General features: G+C 41.8%; 1 long non-coding RNA gene across 8 annotated transcripts in view; it reads right to left on the reverse strand.

Annotated features, from left to right (window-relative positions):
• The window catches only part of LOC106801400 (uncharacterized), a 124869-nt gene that overhangs the window by 92906 nt on the left and 4348 nt on the right, over positions 1–27615 (reverse strand). For all 8 annotated transcript variants that reach the window (XR_015552743.1, XR_001390746.2, XR_015552742.1 and 5 more), the window contains exon 2: positions 15259–15402. This is a non-coding gene — a long non-coding RNA (uncharacterized LOC106801400). The remainder of the gene's footprint in view (positions 1–15258; positions 15403–27615) is intronic.

Genomic DNA, 27615 nt, shown 5'->3' on the forward strand with positions numbered 1-27615 from the left:
ACACATGCTCATAGTCTTACCTGCCTCAGGTCTTTGTTCAAATGGCAGCCCTATTTAAAATCGCAAGTGCACACACAACCCTCCCCTGCCAGCCCCTATAGTCCTGAACCTCTTTACTCATTACCCTGCTTTAATTTCCTATTTTTCATAGCATCTACTACAAGGGGATATAATATATTGATTTATGTATTATGTTTACTGTCTGTGTTTGCTAAAATGAAGGCTCTGTAAGGGCAGGAATTTGTGTAGGTTTTGGTCATTTCTTTTCCTGAGCATCTAGAATAGTGCTTGGCATATGAAATCACTCAATGAGTGTTAAATTGAATTGAATTAAGTTGAATGAAATAGGCTTCCAGGAAACGAATCTGAATTGATAACATTGTGCCTATATGAATGAAGGACTCAACTTAAAACAGCTTGATAGAGGATTATTGCCTAGTATCTAATTAGATCATAATGCAAGAGGGGAAGACACCTGAACACATGGTCCATTTGTTGGGAAAGAGAATATGGAACCAAAAATGACAACCTGGGAGAAAATGGGGACATATCTTCCCTCTTTTGCTTTTAAAAATTCAGGTAATATATTTTCAGATGACTCAAGAAGAAGTTTGCAAAAGACCACAATAATGTTTTCTACAAATTCATGAGGGAGTTGAAAGTTTAACTTTTTAAATTTGTGTGTGTGTGTGTGTGTGTGTGTGAGGAAGATCAGCCCTGAGCTAACATCCGTTGCCAATCCTCCTCTTTTTGCTGAGGAAGATTGGCCCTGGGCTAACATCCGTGCTCGTCTTCCTCCACGTTATATGGGACGCTACCACAGCATGGCTTCACAAGTGGTGCATCAGTGCGCACCCGGGATCCGAACCTGGGAACCCCGGGCTACTGCAGCGGAGCGTGCATACTTAATTGCTACACCAAGGGGCTGGCCCCCAAGTTTAACTTTTTTAAAAAACGGTTCTGGCTTTCTTTTTCCAGTGTTCATCATAGTTCTATACAGACACTCTGACCCATAGATGTCTGCTTGTGGTTTGTGCCACTGATGGCTTATCTAAGTTCCATTTCATTAAAGTAGTCTCAGAAAAGAGCAGCAGTCCATGTAATATTTCTTTTTACCAGACTTGGCAGTCTTAAGGGAGATCAGGTAGCACAGTGTTCTCAGTGTGTGGTCCCTGGACATGCAGCATTAGCACCATCTGGGAACTTGTTAGAATTTCAAATTCTTGGGACCCACCCCACCCTAGATTTACTTAATCAGAAACTTTGAGGGTAGTATCCAGCTATCTGGACTTAACAAGTCCTCCAGGTGATTCTAATGACTGCTCCAGGTTTGAGAACCATTGAGGAAACAAAATGAGAGAAATCATCAGAAGTGTTCATTCACAAGTTTACAAGGACTTGCTTAGCAAGGCCACATTAGAATAAATTTCCTTCATTGATAAGTGCAATAAATTCCCAGGTCATCCAGCACCCAACAATGACTCAATGGACTTGTCTTTTGCACTAACCTTTATGAAATACTTTTTCTGGGCATTCTGCCTCAGATTAACGAGAAAGCGGTTAGACTGCCCACATATTCCAGAAGCCTAATTTAGCTGATTTCACAATGCTCTGAGCCATTTGGCTCCTAGCTTTTCCTGTTAAGATTTATCAACCCAGATTGTAGTAAACCATTTCTCAACATATCTTCAAGTTGACAATTCCATTTCAATAATAAAGATGATCACAATGGAATGTGAATTAAGGGGAAAAACAGATATCGAGGGTTATAGGAATTTGTCAAAAAAATGACTTACTAATTAAAAATATTAATCCACAACTAGGTCACCACGAGTCCCTTTGCTTTGATGATTCACACAAAGACCATCATTTTGTAAAGTATTTATTTAAAGAATAGAACTTCACCTGGTCTGTGAAGTCTAAAATAAATATTTCATAAAACTCAACTTCCTGGGACTCTGACATTTCCATTAGTCCTTTAACAGTAGACAGATGTCGCATCTTACAGATGGCGTCACAGAAGCTCAGTGACCTACCTAAGAACAACATTGTCATGGGCGAAGTCAAGACTGAGTCTCAGATTTCTCGGATTTTCTTCTAGATGTCAATTCAGTATAACAAATAAGTAGTAAGTATCTGCTCTATGCCAGACCATGGATTAGGGATGGGAATATAAAAATTTCTGACAGTCCCTGCCTTTAAGGAGATCAGTGCAAGAGACCCGTCTCTCTGATCATTTAATACCCACCTTTTGCTGACTTTGCAAGTTCAGCAGAGAAAATGAAAGAAATGGTAAAGATGGTTGATTTCAGCACTAAACAAATCTTGGAGCAGCAAGAATTTCATCATGAGGTGTCTCAAGGTCCTCACACTAGCCACACACCACTCAATCAAGGCACCTTGATGACATCTTGGTGATGAAGAGTTTAAAAGTGCCCTGTCATGTCCTGTTAATATTTCATACCCAGAAAAAATGTGGAGCTACTACGTGAGAAAATGATAAGCTTACAGAAAGACAATGGGAATTGGAGCTCAGTGTCAGACAGGACTAAAAGTATCTATGAACAAATCACACTTTACGATTAAAAATAACATGATGTTTAGATATACTTCCTAATAAAGACATGTTACAACTGGTATGCATTCCTTCCATTATTTTCTTCATTATCTGAGTATGAGGTTGAGTTTGGGGGGTCTATATTTGTTAAAACACTAGAATCTCTGTTTTAGTAAATGTTCAGGTTAAGTCAATAAACTTATGGGACTGGGAATTGGAGACCTAAGTTCAGGTTTCCACTTTGCCACTTACTGGCTTTATAACTAAAGGTAAGATTTTTTGCGTGTGCATGGGCAGTGAAAATAAGAGAAACTCACACAGGATTTTTTGAGGAAGCTAACGCTTTCCATAAAGTATTAAAAGCTATACAAATATGAGGCCAGATTTATCCATTCAGTCAACATTTTATTTAAGCACCTGTAATGTACTCCGAGTGGCACAAGGTCCTGGAGACACCTGAGAGTGTATATATAACAAAGTATTGGTGTTTTTTATTCTACTATTAGAATACCTGAGGAACACTGTCAGAATAGTAACCCAAAATGACCCGAATTAGGGAAAAAATGGACTTTGAGAGCTTTTTAAATGAGTTGAGATTGCTTGATTGGAAAAATAAAAAGATAAAAATTTGAAAAATTAAAAAATAAAAAGGGGTAAGCTTTAATAAATTTTAAAAAGTTACAATGTCATTTTAAGATAAACTTAGGTCAGCCAATATGAAAGCAAAAAGAGACAGAAGAGTTAGCCTCAAAATATAGCAAAAAAATAAAAAAGGGTTTGGGGAAGAGATTAGGAAGAAAGAACTTTTTCTAGAACACTAGAGCTGGGGATTGACTTTCTGCTGCTCTACTGAAGATAGTTTGAAAGTGATTAGCTAATTCTCTTTCAATGAGTTTAAAGATATGACTAAAAGTAGGGTGCTAGAATAGTCATTTTTTGAAGTTCCACTTCTAGAACTCTGAATGGTAGCTATGTGGATTAAAAGTCAGTTTTCTTCTTTCTCCCTTATTTGGCTGATATGTCTAATTCCAGATTTGGAAACTCATAGACATTGCTGTGAAATGTATCATAGACCATGACTCACGAGGAAAAGGACAAGTGTGTAAATTGCCTTACCAGTGAAAAATCCTCTGCCCATCCACCCCTTTTTTTCTGGGACAAAAATTCAGGTTTTTCTCTCTGATTCATATCCTGAGGAAATCAAATCACAAAATGGCTGTGTCCAATAAAAAATATCTCCAACCCACCACACTTTAAGAATGTAAGCTATTTTTAATTCAGATGTTCATTATCTTCCCAAGAAAGCCTTTTCTTCAGAAGGGTTTGGTGCCTTTTAAGATAAGAGTCAGAATGCCATTCATACATGAAAGTTATGTATTAAGTCCCTTTAGCCAACATGTATACAAAGTGTATCTGTCAATGGCAACCATTTTAAAAATGAGAATTAGCAGGAGAAAGAACTAAAGTTTATTTGAGCCCCTAATATTGGGTGTGCTAGGTGCTCTTCTATAGTAATAGCTGACATTAATTGAATTCTCACTAGGTATGAGTTACTACTCTAAGGTTTACATGCATTATTTCATTTAATCCAAACTACTCCATGAGACAAATACTGTTATGGACCCCAATTCACAGATGAGGGAAAAGAGGCTCAGAGAGGTTAACTAACTTGCCTAAGATGATATAGCAAGAAAGAAGCAGAGATAAGATTCAAATCTAGAGCTGTCTGAAACCAGATTTTAAACTAACTACTATCCTCATTAAGTCCTTTATAAAAAGGTAGGTATAATGTCTCCATTATGTATATAAGAAAATGGAAGCTCAGAGAACGTAAGTAACTTGGCTAAGAGCACACAGATTATTAATGTTTTCTGGGCCTGGGATTGGAACTCAGGTCAGGTGGACTCCAACATTTATGTTCTAGTCATATATATATTAAACCCCCAAAATTAGTAGATATTCACTCCATGTAAACTATTCTTAAGTCAACTCAAATAAACAAACGTCTACTCTGTACAGCACACTGCATATGAGACTTTGAAGATAATATGAAAGATTAAAATATATTATAACTATGTCCAATGAATCTTAAATTCTAGTTGGCAGAGAAAATACACAGAGGAATGGACTGAGGTCAGTTGCAAAGCATTGTGTCACCATAGCTAAAATTACATCCTGTGGATTGAATAAATTCTGAAGAGATGCAGCGGAAAACAGTGATAAGAAGAGAAGACAGTTGATCAAGGAAAGCTTCTGAGAGGAGGAATAAAATGAAGCATATGATGAAGAGAGTTGATCCCATTGCCTATTATTTTCCTGACTACTCCTATTTTTCCTTCCTGACTATTTTGTGGGCAGGAAGAAAAGATACTTTGGAGAGTCTATGAAAAGAAAGCATAATCTTAGCACTTATTGGAAAGAATCTATTCAAGATATGGCTCACGATCACAGCAATGGAAACGTTGAAGGAGAGGAAAGCTTTTTTTGTGATTACAGCTAAAACTACTAGCTGTTATTCTGTCCCTTGGCGAGTAGGTTTCCATCAAATACAAACCATAATAGTTCTAAATCGAACCCACACTCATTCTTTATAAAGAAGAGCAAAAGGGAAGAGGGAAGGGAGAGGAAGAGTCAATTTCAACATTTTCATGGGATTTTCCATGAGATCTATCCAGTTTAGTGGAAAAGAAGAAAAACTTTTTTCTGAATTAATCTTGGAAATAGAGCTTTCCTGGATGAATGGACTAGAACACCGATTGCTTATTTCAGTCCCCCTCCCCGCAAACCTCCAATTTAATAAAGAATGAGCTGTTTGAAAGAAACTTTGGGATGGTAAACATGTATTCCCTATTTACAAGGTTGTATCTAAGGTATGTTCAACTTCTTTTCAATCTAAAGCATAGACTTCAGCCTTCAATAGGAGTATTTACTGAAATTTCTCTAAGAACAGCATTTTCCAAACTCTACTATGGAGGAACAAGAGGTACTCAAGATGCTAATGAGTATTGCTAAGTAAAACAGTTCTATAGTCAAATAACTTTGGGAAAACCAAGTTCAATTTTTTTTTCTTGCAGCCTTAGATACGTGCATGTGCATTTTGTATCCCTAATGGGGATATATTCAGAATATCTCAAACTTTTTTGACCTTAGAATACTTTCTTATCTTGTGGAACTTGTATTAATACTTCACAGACCTAGTGTTCCAAGAAAGGAGCCATGTTCTCTTTCCTTACATAAGTTTTAGAAAGGCAGCTATCAGAAGAGTTAGGTCCAGGTAGATTGAATAATGAATGGAGAGAGAGGACTACCAACTGGCCATGTCTTTGACCCCATACCTGGGAGTCATGAGCCTCCATTTCCAGGTTCTCTGGGTTCATCATTGAATAAGAATGAGTGACAAATCTCTAATGTCTCATTCCATGCTTTTCAAGGCCACCCTCACAGAACAAGGAAAAGCATTAGAATCATTCTCTCCTTTAATGATCGGCTCAGAGTTGGCCTTGGTGGTGAATGTGGGAGACAAGGCAGGGATTTCTTCCCACGAGATAGCCAAGAGCTCTGGAAAACTGAAGGAGCATATGGAGAGAACAATTATTCGCACAGTGTGCCTGAACACATTGTGTCAATTACATTTTCGTATTTCACCCATAGTCTTTGCGATACACTCAAAGAGTTCAGATTCCTTTAGTGGGTCATTCTGTATATGTTGGATGTACTTCCCTGCCCTCTCCCACACCTGACCAGAGCGTAAGACGGACTCACACAGAATAATTAGATCACACTTCTTCAGATCCATTGTGTGAGTGTGACTCATTAAAATGCCATCATTATTTATGACCATTTAAAGAGGAGGAAATTGAGGCACTGAATGGAAAGTTTCCCCTCTTAGCTTTCTACAACTGGAAGAAAATCCTTAGGTGAAGCTTTTGTCTACAAGAATGTAGTTCAGTCGGTAAAGAGAACACCTTATAATCACAACATCCAAAAGACTTAATTCCTAGCACATCACATGTCCAGCTGAAGTAGTATTCATTTGCCCTAGCCTCAGAGTCACAAATATATAAAAAGCAGTAGTCAGCTGATTACCATGTTATGCATTTTGCAATAGCATTAACCAAGATTTTTAGCCAGTAAGTAAAAATGATATAACTCTTAATGTGAATACTGTATCTTTCCATGTAACTATATTTATACATCTTTTCATATCTTCCAAATATTCTTGTCAATTAAGAACTCCTTGTTTTAAACATAAACAGATTTAAAGAATAACAAGTTTGTGTAGGGCTTTACAGTTCACTAAGTACTTTCATTTACATGTCTTATTTTATCCTCAGGATAACTCTGATTTTAGTGTTTATATTTTATGATGTAAAAATTAGAGATTGAGCAATTATCACCAAGCTAATATCCGGCAGAGTGAGATTGAAACTCAGACTCTCTGAGTTCGGATTTAGTGCTAACTCCCCTGAAGTGAGGTAATACTCACATTTTCTGAAGGATTTTCCTCATAAGTCCACAGTGATCTTACTCTTTTCTATATTCCTAGAGCATTGTACTGTAAAATTAGTACTTTATTGGAAATTGTCTTATTTTCCAATTATTCCGTGTATCTCTGTCTTATCTAGCCCACTCAGACAGAAGCCTTTGATTACATCCTACTTTCAGGCACCCCCTGAGCTTCTCATAGCTGTTCTAACTGCAAAGAATGCTCCCTCTCTCCAGACCCTACACAACCAGGCTCAATCCTATTCAACAGGACCCAGCACAGGCCAGGGGTAGCCTCTTTCCACCTCTCGGAAACTCCCTCTGGCCTTCTCAATACCTGTCTTTGCTTAGGGAGCACAGCGCACCAGCGCTGAAGTCCATGGCGGATTCATCCACCGCATTGTCCTGCAAGTGGCTGTTTATCACGTCTTTCCCTCTTGACCTTGATTATCTTGAGAACAAGGATCTTGGGTTAGTTCTCTTTGAATCCCTAGAACCTAGTGCACTGTAGGCTGTCAATAATTAATAAATAACCTAATAAATAAAGTAACACAAAACCAATTAAGGCAGTTAATGCCTTTGAGGAGTTCCTAGTCTCGTGGGGGAGAAAAACCTGTAATCAGAGCACGACAGCAACATGAGGAGTTGAACTTCCCCGGTAGAGATGTGTCCGAGGTGCTCCGGGAGCACAGACAGGAAGGGATTGTGCTGCCCATGCAGTGAGCCCTCAGAGGCAGCGACGTCGGGCAGGGTGTTCAAGGAGGGTAGGAGGTCACCAGAGATGTGCTTGGTGTGAGATTAGGGTAGGAGTGGGCAGCAAACAGGGATGGTAGGCTTTAGTGGAGCTCTATTTTTTTGGCTGTTTAGTGACTCATTCTCTAGGGGAGCTGCCCCTCTCTCCAGCCAACCTGGTGGTTCTAATAGCAGTTGCCAGTCATGGCATCTTGTTTCCCCAGCCCGGAGGACTTCCTAGAGGTTTTGCAAACTTCTCTCAGGTCACGGAGGAAGCAGATCTGAGAAAATAAGGCTGACCCCGAGAGAGAAACCAAGGACAAAGTCGGGAGAAATGTGTCCTGGAAGTGCTTGAGTCCCTAATTCTGGTAATTTCTGGAGTCTGATGTACTCCTGCTCTTCCTGAAGTTTGGTTTTTTCCCTCAGCTAAACCAAGCTGGATTTCTCTCACTTGCAAACACAAAAATCCTGACCAACACTAAAACCTTAAAAACAATCTCTCACTACATGCACAGAGATAGGCACGAAGTAGCTACTCAACATTTTATTCCTCAAATGGACCTTTTCCCACCATCTAGTTCAATCCCTTTATTTAAAAATGGAGACCCAGGCTTAAGTACCTTTCCCAAAGCCACCATCATACTCATAACAGTTTACACCAGAACCTGAACTCTGATCCCAGAACAGTGTTCTATCCACCACAGACTGCTTCCCTTGCCATTATAATTAGCCTAAGGTAAGAGGTGATCATGGGATTCATATTTGGTGAAAGAAATCAAAATGGACAAAGAATTCATGATATGACTATAAAGTGATGGCATTGTTTTTTAATTCATTCAAGAAGTTGCCCCTGACATGCACCTGCCTCTGTGGTAGGTGGGTATTTTGAGACAAACAAGGCTCACTCCTGGACTTCAACTAGTTCGTCAAGTAGAGTGAGAAACAGTCTGGCTTACCAGAGCTCATGTACCCTCAAATTAGCCACCTGGAAGAATATGTACTTATTACTTTTGCAATTGCTGGTTAAGTTCCTTTTGAACCAGTTATGAGCCAAACAAAAGTGTCACTTCATAATTTCAGGGCTGCATTTAAATTCATTTTTAATAAAAAAAATTGTATCATTCAGCTGGACCAATTGAATACGGCACTTGGTTTTTTGAAAATGCAAAACATCCTCCAAAGCCAATGATTTTTATCCTACTAAGTATATTCAAAAGAATAAGCTACGGGTTCTGAGGTCTACTATAAAACAGGAGGTTCAAAGATGTTTTGCCCAAGGCTAGGCAGCATCACTGCCCTGAAGGGAACTATACTCTTCAGGATGGGTAAATTTTTATGTATTGTTAAAATAATGAGTTCCAGAATTTATATTAAATTTCCAGACAGGCATACATCTGCCTAGAGGCAGGTGCCAGGATCACCTTAAGTCACCTTGAGTCCCTTCCAGCTCTGTGATTCTGCAATTGCTTATACTGGATTTCTCCAAGTCTGTGATGGGCTGAAGAGCTATTTCTGTCCTAGTTCTTTTCCTTATATAGGTCAAATCCCATTCCAATGAGCACCATAACAATAACCACCTCATGGCCTGGTTATTTTAGACAACCTGATAAAATGAGAATCAAGTATGACCTCCAAGCCAGAGTTGGTTGTTACAGAATTTGACCTGAAAATTATTTAATCAAGGAATCAGCCAGTGTCTTAAGTTTTCATCTTCATGGCACCAGGCCATTGTAGAACCGTCAGATTGAAGGTACAGAACAATTATCAGAGAGTCCAAACCACAGCACTCAGACTGCTGAATCAGTGACTCCATTTGCTGATAGACACTGCAAATCAGAACGTCTGGGGACTCAGTGCTACGAGTCTCCGTGTAAGAATGGTATCCATCTTCTGTCTGTCAACTCCAGCCAAAGAATGTCAGGCCAACTTGCACATCCTAATTCAGGTCTATAAATAAGCCCTCTTGTCATATTGGGTACCCCCCAAATGTGACGTTTCTTTCACCACTCGTTACCAGTAGGACTGGATTCATGCTTATTTTTGCATATGTTGCTCCTCTCCCTTGGAATGAAGTGCTAGTTGCTGCTCTCTGTAGTGTTCCTCTACAAGATGTAAATTCCCTGACGGTAGAGATTCATTTGTTTGGCTCCCAGCTGTATTTAATATCTCAGTCCTTGCACTAGAACATAAGCTCCACAAAAGCATGAAATCTCATGTCTAGAACAGTGTCTGGCATATAGTAAATGTTCAATAATCGTTTGTGGAATGAATAAATGACAGTCATTGTTTAGAACCCAGCTCCAATGCCATCGCTCCTCTCCCAAAGTGGTTATGGGTCTTTCCTCTGAATTTTTAATACCGTTTGTATTTCTCTCTTATAACATTTATGGGATACTCTACTTATTGTTTATGTTATATCTGTTTTCTCAGCTAAACTGGGGAATATTTCACGGCAGAAGCTATGTTTTATAACTCCATGTTCTCTGTGCCTAAAACAGTAAGAGTTCAATAAATGCTTATTGCTAGAATGATGAATAAAAATGTTCCTCTTGTAACAATGAACACTGAAGATTTATGATTTAACATCTCACCTCAAATTCTGCCTGGACTCCAGAGCTTTCCAAACTGAAGAAGCTGTGAGTCACTGGGCTTGGAGGGGAGGGGTGTTTGTTTGTGGAGGGCTTGTTTCCCGACCTCGATGAATCACATGTATAATCACCCCAACTGCATCCTGTCTGGGGAAGTAACCAAAACCCCTATTTCTGGCCCCAATGGCTTTTTGGTTTTATGAGTAAATGCCACTGGCATGCCATTAAATAAATGCCCTCAGAAAGCCCTCAGCCAGTGCTATAACCTCTGACAGTCAGGTTATAGAGGAGCAGTCTTGCGATTAGAGCACAAGACAAACGAGTTACCTTACTCATCTTGCCTGGACCATTGCTCTAGCCGCTAACTGATGACCTTGCCTCCAAGTTCTTTTCAAATATCTGTTAGACTCTTTTCCAAATCACAGGTATGATCACGTAATTCTTCTAAAGAAAAATATGCAATGGTTCTCATCATCTACCAAATAAAGACCAAACTTCTTAACCTGCAATTCAAGGCCCTTAGGATCTGACTCTGACCTACGTCACCTACCTTATCTTCCTCCACTCCCACATAACCATGGGTTCCAAATAAAATGAATGACTTTCTGATCACATACAAATCCTATACTTTGCTCTATGACTTTGTCCCCTCTGTTTCCTCCTAGAATGCCACCCCTTCCATTTCCAGATGTCTAAAACCTACACATTCTTCAAGTCTCACAAAATGCCACTTCCTCCACGGTATCTTCAGTGATTGTCCAGTAAGGAAAAATAACTTCTTTGAGCATGCTCAGATTTTATCTGTAAGCACATATGCACATGTTCATTTCTCTAATAAATCATTTCCTAGAGAATATCTGAATCTTAGTCAATGGGACTCTTTCAACTCCTATAGCCCGCCATACTGGACACTCAAAATAAAAGCTGGTTGAGTGGAAAAATTGAATTAGTTCAACTGTTTAAATCTTTATCTTTGGCTTAGAATCTTTAGGAAAGGTTTGACATAGGAGTTTCTTATTCTCATCTCTCTCGTTTTATCCCTTGCCTCCTTTCCAAGAAAACTTAAGATTAAGAAAAACTTTGGTCTCTGCAAAACAGCTTGTTTTATACATGTGGATCTCAAAAGCAAAGTCTTCATTCCAGGCTTCCTTCCTCCTGATTTCCAGTACCTTATGGCCCACCTTGCTAGTAGATGGAATGAGCTCAGGGGGAAAAATATAATTTTGATAATACACAGAGTATAAGAAAAACATAATGAAGAAGGGATTTGCTGTTTCAAAAAGCAAACTTCTTAAAAGATAGCATATTCCAAAACAAAGACTTTTCTGTTACTGGTTGTTTCAGAATATCCAGGCCACAGTGCCAATTTCAGGGCGGATACATTCCTTCAGTGTGGATAAGCGAGAGTTGATGCAATAAAGCTTAGCTTTGTTTGACTGCAAAGCACTTTGCTCTCCTTTCTGTTTATTAGTTCTGTTTATTACTCTCTGGTTATGAGAGTAGGGACGTAGAAGCAGAACAAGGTTAAAATCACCCAGGCCAAGGTCTGATAAAGAGGGAACAGAATGTCAAGATTTTTGCCTCCCTTACTGTCTTCTGGCAATGACCACATCTGGGTGGATGAAAAAGATAAGTAGCCATTATTGCAGCTTCAAAGCATCTCCTTTTCTGCTTCTCTAAAGGCTGCCGTCTGGCCCATGTTCTTCCTTCTCAGAGGCCAAGTTCTACCTACACCACTCCACGGCTGAACGATCATGGAAAACTTTGCAATTTCTTCATTAATTAAGTGAGGATAAGAATACCTGTTACAAAATAACGTGGTCAGACTATAAACTGTAAAGTGCTGCTTAAATATTAGTTGGTGTAGTAAATTCAAAGAAAACTGATTTTTGCTATTTTTTCATTACTCCACCTGGGGTTGGCAAACTTTTTCTCTAAAGGGCCAAATAATAAATATTTTAGGCTTTGTAAGCCATATGGTCTCTGTTGTAACTACTCAGCTCTGCCTTTGTAGTAGGAAAGCAGCCACTGACAATATGTAAATGAAGAGATGTGCTTTGTTTTGATAAAATTTTAGTTATAGAAACAGGTGGCATACTGGATTTGGCCCGTGGGCCATATTTGCAAATCCCTGCCCCACACCTTTAGAGAGAATGAAACATCAGAGGCAGACAGAAGGCGTATCTAAAATCTTTCCTGGCGTGATGAATGATATTGTCAGTTTTTGTGAGCAATTGCCCTGAGACTTTCAGAATTAAAGTCTTTTTAAGGTACGTTTTGAAATCAGAGTTTTGTACATTATCATCACCATCTTCATCATCATCAACATCATTTTCTACCTAACTGAGAAGTATAACTGAGAGAGGCATAAAAGAACCCTAGTTCTCTATACCTACCACTTGACCACACCCTCTTCTGGGAAAGACAGCTCTGATTATTGTTAAAGAAAATATCAATCATACTTGTGGTGAAAGGTCGCTACATTTTTTAACAAATTGGTCCTTTGAGCAAGATGAGTTTTAATGGATTGGTTTATTAACCTAAAGGTTGAAGCAGACTGAGAGTAACTGAATGATTTTTTCATAATTACTATTATTTATAATTATTTTACTTGGGAAAAAATATCACCTTAAATGTCAGGATGTTTTTTAATTGCTTCAGATGAGATTCAAAATAATTGGCTTTGCAAATGTATTTAAAAAACTCATTTAAAAATATCCAAAGCTGCTGAGAGTCTGTCTGGAAGAGGCGAGATATTGATATTCATTGCTAGGAACAGGGCAGAAATTGATCCATGATTTTTTTTTAACCACATGAATTGTGTCTTGTGGTCCCTTCTGGACTCTAAAATAGCTGAAATGCTGATAGAGCGAGGTGTTCATTTCTCTTCCCCATTAAGTCTGCTTTCTCAGTGAGTAAGCTGTGTGAACGTCAGTGTATGTGTTTTTGTTCAAATATATATTTGCATATATTTTGTTTTAAAAGGGGAGTAAGTACATGCTTGAAAGGAGAAGGGATGTATATATGTGTTTGGCGGGTCTAGAAAAATACAAAGTCTATGTACATATTGTGCATCTGTACATGCGATTTAAATAGGATACCAACTTTCTGAAGGTGAGTGAGTGTATGACTTAAACTTAGCATCTCTATAAATATTTGATTTATCAGTTGATTGCTGAAGAAGAAAAGAAATAAAAGAATACATTAGCATTTGGGGAAAGACAGCTTTTAAAATAACTGAGGTTGTAAAATATGGGTAAATCACTAGTAAGAATCATGCAGCAGATTAACTAAGATGATATCTTATAATTAGATAACATGGTGGAATTACAAACTTTTGGTGTGGTCAGGTATAACCTCATGTGGCCCCACGTCTACAGTTAGATGCAGGAAGGAAGGGAAGCAACAATTTCATCTGGCAGATGGGGAGGAGAAGGCTCAGTGAAGTCAAGGGATTTGCCTATGGTCTACACTGCCTTCCCCATACACCACACTGCTTCTGGAACCTGAGGAAAAAGTGAATATGTCCACAGGCATCAAAGCCAACTTCAGACTTCACAGGTCGACTGAACCAGCCTGACCCAGAGTGCAGAACCCAATTTCCCATCTGAGACATTTCAATGAATAAGTAAGAAGTGATCTGGAAAGAACATCCCAGGCAGGAAATATGGGATGGGATTATAAACACAGCCTCTTATTTGCTTCTTTCCAACATATTCAGTCTGATCATGTGCCTGAGACAAGGTGTGACATTTACTCGGGCAGCACGGTGTCCAGGACACAGACAAATCACTCTTCAGGTGGCCAAGCAGACACCATCGATCATTATCTGCATGTCTGAGAGATAGAAAAATGTAGCCCAGGCTGGGAAAAAGAACATTTGAAGGTGGCTAAAAGGGAAAGAACACAAAGTTTCTCACGTAGCTGCCAAAGAAGTTACTCTAGAAAGTGCTATGGAAATAGGGGGTCATGTATTTAAATTTTCCCACAAATAGTAGAGTGTGTGTATACACACACACACACACACACACACAGGTTCCTCCAAAGCTCAGTAGGAAAATACCCCGCTGAGAGTAGTAAGGGTATATTAACTGATTAATTATTATTAATGCCATCTTTTATTTAGCTAGCAATTATAATCTATTAAGAGCACTTACTCACATTATCTTACTTATTCAATCCTCAGAAAAATCCTATAAAGCTCATCAGTAATGTATTATTATCTCCTTTTTATAGACAAAGAAAAAGGAGACTCCGACGTTTCCTTGCTTAAGCTCATCTCACTAAGTGGCGGAATGAGAACTTCTGACTCCTAGTCCATTACCGAGAGCAACTGTGGGAGACTGCGAGGAAGAAGGGGAAAGTCTGAAACATTAGTTCAGAGTGGGAAGAACCTGAAAATGCCACCAGACCGGAATATCAGACCAGAATTCCTTCTAGTTTAGGTCAAAAGTCCAGAGTAGGTGTGGCTATATGAAACACAACCAGGATGATTAGATCAACTTTCAGGCACACCTACTCACTTTGAATTTTCTTGTGCAACTGAGCATTTGCTCTCAAACTCCCGGCCTCTGATGCCCTGTGAAGTTTTTGGGGCGGCCAAGTTGGAACCAACTTCAAACCAGTTTAAGTCTCTGATTCAGTTCACAAACCCTCCCTCTCCGGCTCTGCGGTCAGTCTTTTGCATCAGAGCCTACAAGCATCTTTTTTTTCTTTTGCACTCCTTTGGGACTCCTCCCTCCACTCTCCCTCAATCTCCCAACTCCTCTCTGCACTGCCTTCCCCCCTTAATCTCTCCTGACCACCCGTGTCTGCTCCATCCGCTCCTCCCACCATTAGGGGCTCTGTGCCTCTCCCCACCAATGAGCCCCTCCTCATCATCTCCTGGGCACCTACCTGGGCTCTGCAGCCACAGGCACCTCCTGGCTGCCCCTCAGATTTCTTGGTTCTGTCTGTCTGACGCCGCCTGCCTCCATCCAGGGCCTGGGAGTCATGAAAGTCTTCAAGTTCTTTGTTACTTTTCCTCCTTAGTTTATAATGCTAGATAAATAACAACAAACAATAAAAGATGGTATCAGCTGTGGTTGTCGCCCCGCAGCCTCCAGAAGTGTTATCTCAGATCCCAACATTGCAACAAAGAAATCTCACAGTTGGGTGCGCGAAAATCAGTTAGAGGACAGGAGGAGAAAACTTCAGCACTTCCAAAATTCCGCTGCCCTCCCGGGGCTCCCCCTTGTGGGAGATGTGGAGCATGGCAAGGCAGTACCCAGCTGGGACGTGCCTCCGTGGGAGGAGGGCTAGAGAGAAGAAAGTGCACACGCCCCAGGAGTGTGCCCCAGAGGGTGTGGAGTCCGACTCCAGCCGTGAAGAATGGGCCTCTGTGTGAGTTGCAGTGCTGAGGGCCCTGTAATTAATCAGGAAAATACTTTGGGGAGACAGAGTTCTCAGTGCCTAGAGGTCTCTGAGTCCAGGTGAGCATGGCATGAATCATGAGCTTGCACGGCTTCTGCTCTGAATGGGAAGCAGTGATTGGCAACCATTTACCTCTGCTTCATGCCCAATTCCCTCACCGGCAAAAATGTATCATAAAGTCAGACATTCACACAGGGCTGTTCTGGGGAGACAGGCGTGGTCTCCGCCGTCTGAGTAAAGGGTGATGGTCCAGTCTTCTGGACTCTGGCCAGTGTGGGCACATGGCCTTTTGGAGCCCTGGCAACTTACTGCTCCCCAACTTGATAGAAACAGACTATATATCCAAATAGTATCTTTCTTCAGAGATACAAATTCATTCATTCTCATCTACCCCAGCAGGCAGGTAGGAATTCAAATATATTACTCTTTCTGCAAACAGAATCAGAGACTCACGCAACCATGTAACGTGTCCAATGCACTAGAAAAACCATCAGTGGAGTGAGGGCCCAGGTTTCCTGACTTTCTCCTGCGCCGTGTGTCTAGACTACGCTCTGTCTCTGGAGAGACGGGGAAATGATGCTCACTGACCTTCCTCAGTGCAGGGCAATGAGCTGCACCATTAAGGAGTATTGATTGACTCTCCAGCCGTGAGGACAGCGTGCTGGGTGTGACACAGACAGAGAGACCCAGACTGAGCCTGCAGGAGAAAATTCATCATGTTGTCGAATGCAGGGGAAACAACCCATGGGCCTATCTGGATGCTCTTCATTTACCAGAAGTGCTAGTGGGGACTGAATGAGGAAACTCTGCAGAATGACAACAGTGCACTGGTCAGAGTTGTGACACATTATCTCATTTCACCATCATACCAAGTTAGGTTAACTCCATTTTACAGATGAAGAAACTGAGGTCTGAGTGGTTAATTGACCATAAATAAGTGGCAGAGATAGAGATCAAACTTAAATCTATTTAAGCCTACAGCTCTTCTCACCATATCACATTGCCTCAGTGACTCTGCTAGCCATCCCGGCAGGGGAACGCTGGCCAGGGGGGCAATATAGAACACCTCATATTAATTTCAGCAAACCAAATATCAAGCCAGTTCCCACTAACTTCTATTAAATTCCACTACCTTCCTGATGTTGGTGGCAGCTTGTACTGAACCATACGGGAAGATCGAGTTTGGAGTAAAATCATAAAACTCCATTTATTAAAAACCATAGCTTCTTCATGGGCTCTTTCTCCATAAGCAACATAGACACTACAAGAATAAAGACCAAACAAACAAACAAACACCAAACAAAAGGAGCTATGTGCCACTAAAATGATGATGATGATGAAGACAAGTCAACACATGATATGGTTACTGACCATGGACTCAACAAATATTTCTCAGACCTGTCTTGGGCTCTGGGCTGAATATGAAAAAGGCAACCTGCCCTGAAGACACTTAAACATTGTTATAAACTCAAGTCAAGTAAGAAACAGCAACAAGGATTTGGAGAATTCAAGGAAAGCTACAAAAACAAAAAGATTCCCTTCCATGTAAATGGTTCTAAAACTGAGGACCTTCATTGATAGGACTTTGTAAAGGATGGAAGAGAAGTCCAGAAAAACTTCTCAAGGAGAAAATATTAGGGGGTCTGGGGCATGTGAAGGACACTGGGTCAGGGACTGAGGAAGAGGAAAATGAATGGGGTGGGATGGAGAGTTCCCGCTTTGGGCTGGTCAGAGCATCCATTCTGCTCTGGACCCCACATCAGACAATACACTGAAAATAGAGCAACCAAAGTATAGAAAAGACTGGAAATCATGTCACGAGGAATTTGGAAAACTGGAAATGTTTAGGCAGACGAAGATACAGCTCTGTATAGGAAATAATTGCTGTCTTCAAATATCCAAAGGGCTTTCAGGTAGAAAAGGACGAGATTTGCTCAGCCGAGTTTCAGGGAATAGAATGGAACCAACTGGGAGAAACTCCGAACAGAATGTTTTTTGACTCATTAGAAGAAAAATATTCTGCTAGTTCAGCCCATAATTGGAAAAGTCACTTCCTGCCTGGAGAAGGTTAGGAGGGCTCTGTCATCGGAAGTTCTTCAGTCAAGGAGAGTGCCCAAGCACCTACCCAATGGAAATAATCCTTGGGGATCCTGCTAGCTCTCAGAGTGTTTGGGTCTATGAACAATCTGAGGGCCGGCCCTGTGGCTTAGCGGTTAAGTGCGTGCGCTCCACTACTGGCGACCCGGGTTCAGATCCCGGGCGTGCACTGATGCACCACTTCTCTGGCCATGCTGAGGCCGCGTCCCACATACAGCAACTAGAAGGATGTGCAGCTATGACATACAACTATCTGCTGGGGCTTTGGGGGAAAAAAAAAGGAGGAGGATTGGCAATAGATGTTAGCTCAGAGCTGGTCTTCCTCAGCAAAAAGAGGAGGATTAGCATGGATGTTAGCTCAGGGCTGATCTTTCTCACAAAAAAAAAAAAAAAAACAACAACAACAATCTGAGGTCCAAAAGGAGAAAGTGGACAAAACAAACATATGAAATCCTCACACAGAGCATTGAACTCCTTCTGAGGGACCTGATGGTCTAATAAGTTCAATGATCACCCAAATCCAAAGGTGCTTGCTGCCTTCTCCTCTTCCTCCTTTGAACAGAATAATTTATTTTACTGTCTCAGGGAATTCCAATATTTAAGCACCTCCTAGGTGGGACAAATGCCCTTTAGCATAGCAGAAAACACAAAGGAAAAGGCAAAACCCCTATACTCTGATCAGTTTAAGGAGAATTTCAGGTTTTAAAAGCGATGTTTAGAAACCATCTTGTTGGGCCAGCCCTGGTGGCCTAGTGGTTAAGATTGACATGCTCCACTTTGGTGGCCCAGGTTCACTTCCCAGGCTTGGACCTACACCACTCTTCTATCAGTGGCCATGCTGTGACAGTGGCTCACATACCAAAGAGAGGAAGATTGGCAATAGATATTAGCTCAGGGCAAATCTTCCTCAGCAAAAAAGAAGAAGAAGCCATCTTCTTGAACACCCTCACCCCTTTCCTCTGAATTCGTTCCATAACTTCCCCAATTGAGTATTGCCTGATCTCTGTTTGAATGCTGCCTCCAAAGCTAATTTCATTGTAGACCATCGTAATGGGGAAATAAGCAAACTACACACATACAAAACACATTAGCAAGACATGGAAACATAGGAGAAGAAAAATGGTACCTTTACTATGCACTTTTTCAGAGTATAAAGACAGAACCTAAAATTAATCAGGATTTTAAAAAGTCAGAATTATATCAAATTTTAAAAACACCACCTCCAGTTTGAGTGGCCACTACTTATGACACACGGTGCTAGTAAAAAGTATAGGTGAAATTGTGGCCCATTATGCTACCTTTTGCATATACGTGCAAGACTTCCAGTGCAAGTTGGGAAGGTAGAAAAATAGGGGCAGGAGAAATAAAAAAGGTGAAGATTGCTGATAAGGAAGAAAGAAATACTATGGAGTTTGAGGGGTGCTGGGATGTGGTGTGTGTTTGGAATTGCTTGCATGATGTGACCTGGGGCAGAGATGTAAAAAGGAGGGGAAAGCTGCAGAGGGTGGCAGGCAAGAGAAACGGAGCATTAATGGATTGACCTCTGATTGAGAAGAGGGGACAGAGAGCGTAAGTGGAGGAGGGGAAAGACACAGAGGCTAAGGATGGAGGAAAAGGGAGAAAGTGAGATCAGTAAGGGAAATTTAGAGGTAGGGAGAAGAGAAGAGAGCGCCTCCAGGGAGGTCCAAGATACCTGGGATGTTTCCAAGACCATCTCGGAATTTCAAGAGATGGTGAGATGTGGGGATAAAAGTAAATGTTGAGAAACAAGGAAGAGACTAGGCATTGAAAGATCTTCTGAGTGGAAAGAAACAGAAAGATAGCTAGACTCATCATCCGACTTAGTTTCTCCACTAGCTCCTTTCTCAGAGGAGGGCAGTCAAGTGTACCTTTCTGGCTGCAAAAGATTGTTAATTCATCAGAAAAATCTAAAGCCATCAAGTGTTGACTGAACACCTGCTATATGCTCAGATATAAGATAGAAAGAGAAATAAAAATGATAGTAAAAAATCATGCTATAAAATGTCCCATAGTAATCTGAATTACTATCAGTCAATTAACAATCATTTGGTTAGTAACTACAATGGCTGAGCACCAGGTATATAGCTGGGACTACAAATACAGGTCACAAATAATGAAGGGGGAGAAGAGGGCAGCCAAAGGCAGCCAAGTGTAAAAACCACTGCAAAGAATTATAAGGTGCCGTGGAGAAAAATAACAGACGTACAAAATAGGGTTTCTAGTTTTTACATTTTTAACAGAAAAGGGATGTGAGAAGCCATAGAGAATCAGGAGCAGTCAGTCCATAGCTAGTTTCTTCCTGGCCTGAGAATGTCAGAGAGTAGCCCCGGTCAACTTCTCAGGGTCTGGGGAAGGTGACACATGCTGAGCCCAGCAGAGGATCACTGGGGCAACTGATGAGAGCCGGACTGGGCAAGAAGACTGGCTTTACTCCTCAGGGAAATAACGAGGCTCATAATGGAAGGAGGAAGCCTTCTACCCAAGCTCCTTCCCCTCTAGGCCCCACTCACCCTGCCTGGTAGGACCAGTTCAGTTGATGTGGCCTCTACCCACGGTCCCCACGTTGCCACTCTGATTTCCCAAATTTTCTATCTGCCCTGCTTTTCTACTTGGGTCATAGATGAGCCCAGCTCCTCTTATGCACCCCAAACGCCTCTGTTTCAGGGAAGCATTTGCATTTTCCTTGGCACAGGTACAGCTTGCTGAATTCTTTCAGGCCAGGCCAATTACAACAAGCCCTAGAACTGCTGAGCCAAGTGGTTTCTTCAGGGCTCTGCTTACATTCCTTCCCTGAGAAGAGCTGGGGCCCACTTCATGCAGTCTCAGCATGCAGAAAGTGCACGGTCCACTTTTAAGGTGGAGTAGGTACGGGATGATTTACCAAAGAGGGGATCAGGCGCAACTAATATTCACGTTGGTTTTACATTGCTTGATTGGGTTTCATCCTGTTTAAGAAGATGGACAAGATAACTCAGAGTCAACTCCCTTGAAGACTGTCTTGAGAAAGGGCTAGAGAAGCTTTTAGAGCAAGCCCCATGGGATCTCAGGTTGGCGGAAGAATTTATGTCAATACCCTCTCTCACTCCTAAACTTCTACAAAGTTCAGGGTTCAATGTTGCAATTACTTTCATGCAAGTTCTGGCTTTGGGAGGAAGATGGAGGCAGTATATACATGACTTTTTAAAAATAAACATGGAGGGATATTGGGTAGAAATAACCTAATTCCACAAGGGATTACTCCAAAGTTGTTTTTTTCTGATTAGGAAATTGTTATACACTGACTTTTCAATAAGTTTACCTCCCAGTTTATTTCCTATTATGCTAATATCAGAATGCATAACATTCCCTAGGTATCCCTAGCTGAGGGGAAGACTGAGGGATATCTTAATGCAGCATGTCAAGCAGTGGCACGGCCAGTTTGGAATTAAAAATTATCCATGAATAATTCACAAAGCATGTAATCCATGTGCAGATCATTGAGAACTGCCTGCCTCTGAGAGATGGCTGCAAGATCAGCCAAACAGCCTTCCAACAACAAAAAAAATGATCATAGAAGTGTGTCCTCAATTCTTGGCATCAATTCATGGCTAACTAAGGCAACAGCATTATAAGTCCATGCTCAGAGTCTGAGGGTATTCTACAGACTGGGGAAACAGAGTCTTTTGAAAAGGAAAATTTGAGCTTATTCTCACAGGCTAAGAAGACCCATATGTGTCCAGAGATAGCCAGAGCAGTCAGTCATTCAGTACTGAACTTTCTTACCCAGAGAGAAACCAAAGGGTTTTGAGGTCAAACCTGCCATTTTTAATTTAGAAGACAAAGAAATGAGGGCAAATCAGATTTGCAGATGGGTAAATAAATTCTAGGAACCTAAGCTGGCTTCAGTGCCCTTATCAAAAAGCCTGGCATTATGAGCAAGAGAGTTAATGCTGATAACCCTCCTAGGAGTTGCCCCTCCAAGAGGCCCCAGCACTGCCTGACCCAGAAGCTCTCCAGCAGTTTCCAGACCCCAGTGGAGCCCTGGCAATCAGAAGGAACCACATCTTCATGCTTTGGAGGGAAATTTATGAACTGAAGTTTGCCTGCCGTAACTGCACAGATGATCGGTTTTCCTATATCAACTAATGAATATAGATATTAGCATTTCCAACCAAGAAAAGAAAGGACCTCTTAGGCTAAAAACAGCCTTCAATGTGGGAAACCAAACAGGGTGGTGAGAAGAGTCAAATTTCTTGTCTTTAATTGAGAATACAGCTGGACCCTCAAGAGCTGCTCATCTTCAGGGGATTTCATAGGTCCTTGGCCAGAGACCAACCTGAATCATAGAAAGAGGAAACCCCCCGGGCCTTTCTCTTAAGAAAGAGCTTTAGTCATCTGGGCTTTCCTTATTGAAAGAACACTCTTTCTTGTCCTGGAGTCAGTGTAAGAGAATGTGCTACTAGGTTATCTGAGAGGCCCACAGGGAAACCAGAGACAAGGCCGATGGTCCCATACTGAAATTTTTGATCTTGAAGGCCAATAAGATGCTATCTTCACTACACTTCCCAATGCCTACTGTCTTCAGGTGGCATGACAGCAATGAACACAGAACTTAATTGCAAATCATTTCCCATTTCGTTGTTAAAGCTGAGGTAATCTGGTATCAGGGCCTTGGATTTATGAGTAGGGAAATGGTGACAAGAAGAGACAGGGTGGGAAGTAATTTAAAACGCTAAAGTCAGTCACCCAATACTGTTGGTCATGCAGGATGTTGCCGTGGCACTTTCTGTTAAATTTTCCCTTTCAGTTCTTTGTGGAATTCTCGCCATTTCTGTGTGCAGAGAGCCCCACTAACTAAAACCAACCTGAGTATTAGATACCATCCTCATCAAGTGTGGGGGCAGAGCAGTGGCAATGGAATCCATCCAATGGCATCACCTCTCATGGAAATACAAACCTGTGTCCACTGCCCTATTTCTGATTTTGAATCACCCTATGTCAAGGCCATACTCTGCCCATAATGATACTTCATGGGGGTAAGTTTACACAGCTAACAGGCCACTGTTGTTCCCTCCTTGTTTCTCAGCAAGAAAAGTGCAGAAAGTTCAGTTACTCCCACTGGCCATTGGACAAACGCCCAAGTGCTCCCTGGAGAAATCTGATATCGACCGTGTCATAGTTAATTCCTCCCTCACCCATGCCCCTCCTTCATACTCGCTTAGTTACCAAGCTCTGTCCATTCTCTCTCCAACGTATTTCTTGAATTCATCCTTTTCTTTTATTCCTGCTGCAATTATCCATGGTGAAGTTATTTTTTTTCTCCACTGGACTTTTGCTACCTCTTTCCGATTGGTTTCCATACTAGTATCTACCCACTGTAATCCATTTTACATGGACTTTCAGTTTAGTCTTCCTGATAAATGCCTCTCATCATGTCACTCTTCTGTTCAAAAACTCTTGGTGGTACTCTGCTGCCTACTGGTCACAGTCCAAACATAGTGATTCTACCTACTGACCAAAGTCCAAGGAACAAATGGACATCTTTACTCACAAAGATTAAATTGTCCAATGACTCACGTGTTACCCTATGAATAAAGGACTGAGACCCAGAAAGTTGCTCAAATTTCAGTAGCCCACATACCAGAGGTGAATTTCACTTGCCATGTCCATATGGGTTTCTCTTGTATATATTCTCCTTGTCATAATCCTTGTGACAAGGGATAATATCCTGAATTATCCCTCAGGCTCTTGAATTCTGCTATCTTTAACAATTATTTGTTTTAAGAGTGAGTTCCACTCTCAGAAATGAGAATAGCAAAGTAAAAAGGAAACAAGTGACTCCTAAGAAAAACCCCAAAGATTGACAGCATAGTGAGTGGAGAAGGGCTGGAAATGAAAGAGAAGCTAATGGGTATTCGTGACTCTGCTTGTTCAACACCCGACATCTCAGGACCTGAATCATCTACAAACGATTATCTTGATTGTGATGGGTATTTCTCTGCTGTACTTAGGCTTCAGTTACTCAAAACATAAGTATTTATTAGATATAACCACAATTAGACTGTAATAATAATCCAGGATGACAGCAATGGTTTAATGGAGAAACAAGCTTGAGTAAAGATCCTTGGATATCCAAGCAATGCACAAAGATTGTAGAAAGCAAGTTGGAGAATAATGCATAGAAAAATTACTCAGTCACTTTACCCACTATTACAACATTGCCATTTCTGGGTCTGAATGCAATAGTGACCAGGAAGGGACATTACCTCTTCACAATGAGGGGCAGGACACACCATGTCATGCACAATTCTGGGGACTCCAATTCTAGAGTTTCTTGTCATGTGTGAAAGATGGATATAAAGGAGTCTCCCTCTACATAAGGCCTATGACAGTCATTCCTTTATCCCCAGAAGTAGCATGGACTATAATGACACTATCCTAGAAAGGTGAAAAGCTAACTTTTCTTTAAAGAGAAAAGAAACAAATACAAACAAACTCTGGAGGACAACTTTTATAATTTTGCCTGCTTATCTCATTATACTGCACAGTTAGAAAGTTCTTCTTAAGATCTAACCTGCATTTCTTCAGCTGTTTTTGTTTGTTTGTTTTACCATAGATTGCTCATAGCCTCTTTGTAAACAGAGAAATACTCATAGTACTTCCCAGCTGGCCATTTGGCTCAGCTAACAGAGTTGTTTTAAAAGTCATGGTTAAAATTTCTGTCCCCCAAAAGGGCCATTGAGCCTTGCTCCATAAGAGAGCTATGGATCACCCCTCTCAAGCTAGACAGCCCTGCCGTACATGTGTGTAAAGGCTATCATCACCACCACTTGTGTCTACTAAGAAAAAAATAATAGCAAGATTCGTGCCTACACTTGAACCCAAGAGAGCTGCAGAGGCAGATGCCTGGAATTAGTTCTTTCCCCTCACTTACAGCAGGACACCAGGCAGAGCAGTGCAGTCAGAAAGAGAGCCGGGACCTTGGACACCTGACATGAACCCTGGGCTCCAAGCCCTCATGTGGTGTTTGCCTCATAAAACCATTTTACGTCCTGGGGGGTGTGGGGAGGGTTCTTTAGCAAAATTTTCAATATGTAGTTGTACCCCAACTTTTTCCTTATACATCCATAGTTTCTTCTATCTTATGAAATAAAATGTTACCTTTGATTTAAAATAAAGCACAAAGTGGTAACAGTGTAAAGCAGATGGGCCCTCAGAAGGCCAGGAGGTTCTCTGCATTTTGCCAGAAGCAGGCTTTGCCTCCCCTTGGGTCCCCTGAGTCTGCCAGCACCCTGGAGCATGCTGATTTCTCAGGGAGCCAAGCTAAAGTGGCCTTAGGACTTCACGTCTGGTAGGAGACACCTTGAAAGCTAGAAGCAGGAGGCAAGGGCACAGATCCATCCAATCGGTGTTCAGAACTACCAGGGCAGGTTGCTTAACAACTCCAGCCTCGGTTTCCTCATCTGTAAAATGGGGATGCTAAGACGACATATCTCACAGATTGTTGAGAAGCCTTAATTAAATGGGATAAAACCCTTAGCACCGTGCCTGGCACATAAGGAGGGACCATTTCATTGTGCCTCTTGGTATTCATATTACAGTCACCTCTGGGGGCAAAGTAGCAAAGAGAGAGAGTGGGAAAGAGCTCAGGGGAAGTGACTGAGTCACTGCATCCCCATGGCCCTGCCGATGACCCCACTGTGCAGGGGTGCAGAACATTTCTCCCATTCATCCAGGTCCCAGCTCGCTCCCAGATATGGGGCATGGCAGCGGCACAATAAAGGCCTGCCTCCCACAAGATGGGCACCGCGCCGAGCTGCGCCTGGATCCACAGGAGACATCTCTGTCCAGCGTTTCGATCAGGGCTCTTCCGAGCCAGCTCCTGGGGCGCACACAAAGACCCATTCAGGATGGCTGGAGTTCTGAAAGCAAGCAGATGAGCCGAGGGGCCCAGGAAGGGGGTGGAGAAGCAGCACAGCGCCTGGCACCAGCCCCGCTGGGGCCCGCCTCAGGCAAGCGGGCGTGGAGGGCTCAGGTCTGCAGCCACGGCTGCATGCTTTGTTCTCCCTCAGATCCTTTTCTCTGATGGTGGTCCAGGGCATGGAGGACACCAGCTGCCATGGCTGGGATTGAATGACCTCCCTGGAGGAGGCTGGGAACCCCCACCCCCGCGATGCCAGCCCAATAAGCAGGGTATCCAGTGGAAACAGGCCACTACTAACTGGCCTGCCATTTCAAAAGCACTTCTCTCTGGGAAAAATGCCTCTCAGAAGTTCCCACCCTGGGGAGGTACTAGCTGTGGTACTGAAGTGAGAAACTAAATCCATACATAGTAGCCACCCATTACTCCCCAGGACCTAGGAAGCAGCTCCATGTTCTTCAGCCTCGGTTTTCCCATCTGTACAATGGGGCCTGGCAAGATAATCTGCTAGAATTCAAAGAGCAGCTGCTGAGAGTGTTTAGGTGGCAGTCCGTTTATTTTCTCTGACCCAGCAGGCAGGCCCCAGCTTCAGCCTTCCTCTATGTGGCCTCCTGGATCGCATGGAGAATGCCTGGTCTAGGACTCCAGTCAGCATGGCTCGGCTGGCAGCCCCCAAATACACCAGGGCTGATGCGTCAAGGACATGCCAGCTCTGCAGTGCCCTGACTGTCGAAGCAGAGAGGCTGCTGAGAGGACCACAACCCTTGGATGTAGAGAAAAATGAGATTCCCTCCTTTATCTCTTCCCTCCTAAATCTATGAAGGGCTGTCCCAATAAGGTAACAAGTTGAACATGGAAACAGAAAATTGAGCCCCTTTTTGCCACCAGGACTGTCAGACATTGCCTATAGGACAGCAGCATTTCCCAGATAGCTCAGAAGGACTGAAAGGATTTTCTATGATCAAAAGATGGTTCTACGTCAACTAATCTAGCTGTCCACCTTGCTAGAATACACTGATTGCATTTGTTCATCTAGATATCTCTCATCCAATGGTAAAACTCAGTATAAGCATCACCTCCTTCAGGAAGCCCTCCCTGACTACACAGCTTGAATTTGTGCCCCTTCATCTTGCTCCCACAACACCCTGGGGCACAGCTCTCTCTTAGTGCTTAGGAAGTGACATTGAAATTGTCTGTTTATTTGTCTCAGTCTTCTCTGTGATCAGGCACTGTACTTTATTAATCTTTTAACTCTAGTTCTATCACAGTGCTGGTACAATGTAGGAGCTTAATAAATGTTTATTGAACTAACTGGATGTGTATCTATCTCTAGAGTAGTTGCTGGCATAAACCTCCATTCATATAAGAGTATCCTGTAACTTCTGCCCTCAGGAAGTTCTATCTCATATCTAACCCAACTCTCTCCTACATACAGACATTGCTACTTTTTCTAACTTCAGGAGACAACAGCTGGTTACCATCCTCGTTCTTATCAGAGTAATAGCAGAAATCACTGCTATCGCTCAGCATTTCTTTCCACCAGGTCAGCTTTATTTTTTCAGGCTTAAATCAGGAATGAACTATCAGAATCTCAGATCTGACAGTTTTTACTTTTAATGGACAAGTAGAAAAGGATTTTCATGAAGGATTTTCACCAGATAGAATCTGCATATTTTGACAAGCTTTTGTGAAGTGCCTACTATGTGCCAGACTACATTTGATGGAGAATAAACAAATCCACAAGTCCCCCCCCAACAAGAGATCTTTAACCTAGAATAGGGAATAATGAGGGTACTTAATCTAACTAATAAAAAGCAGCACTC

The sequence above is a fragment of the Ceratotherium simum genome, chromosome 7 (genome assembly GCF_057802395.1).
Source record: "Ceratotherium simum simum isolate JZ-2026a chromosome 7, ASM5780239v1, whole genome shotgun sequence".
NCBI lineage: Eukaryota > Metazoa > Chordata > Mammalia > Perissodactyla > Rhinocerotidae > Ceratotherium > Ceratotherium simum.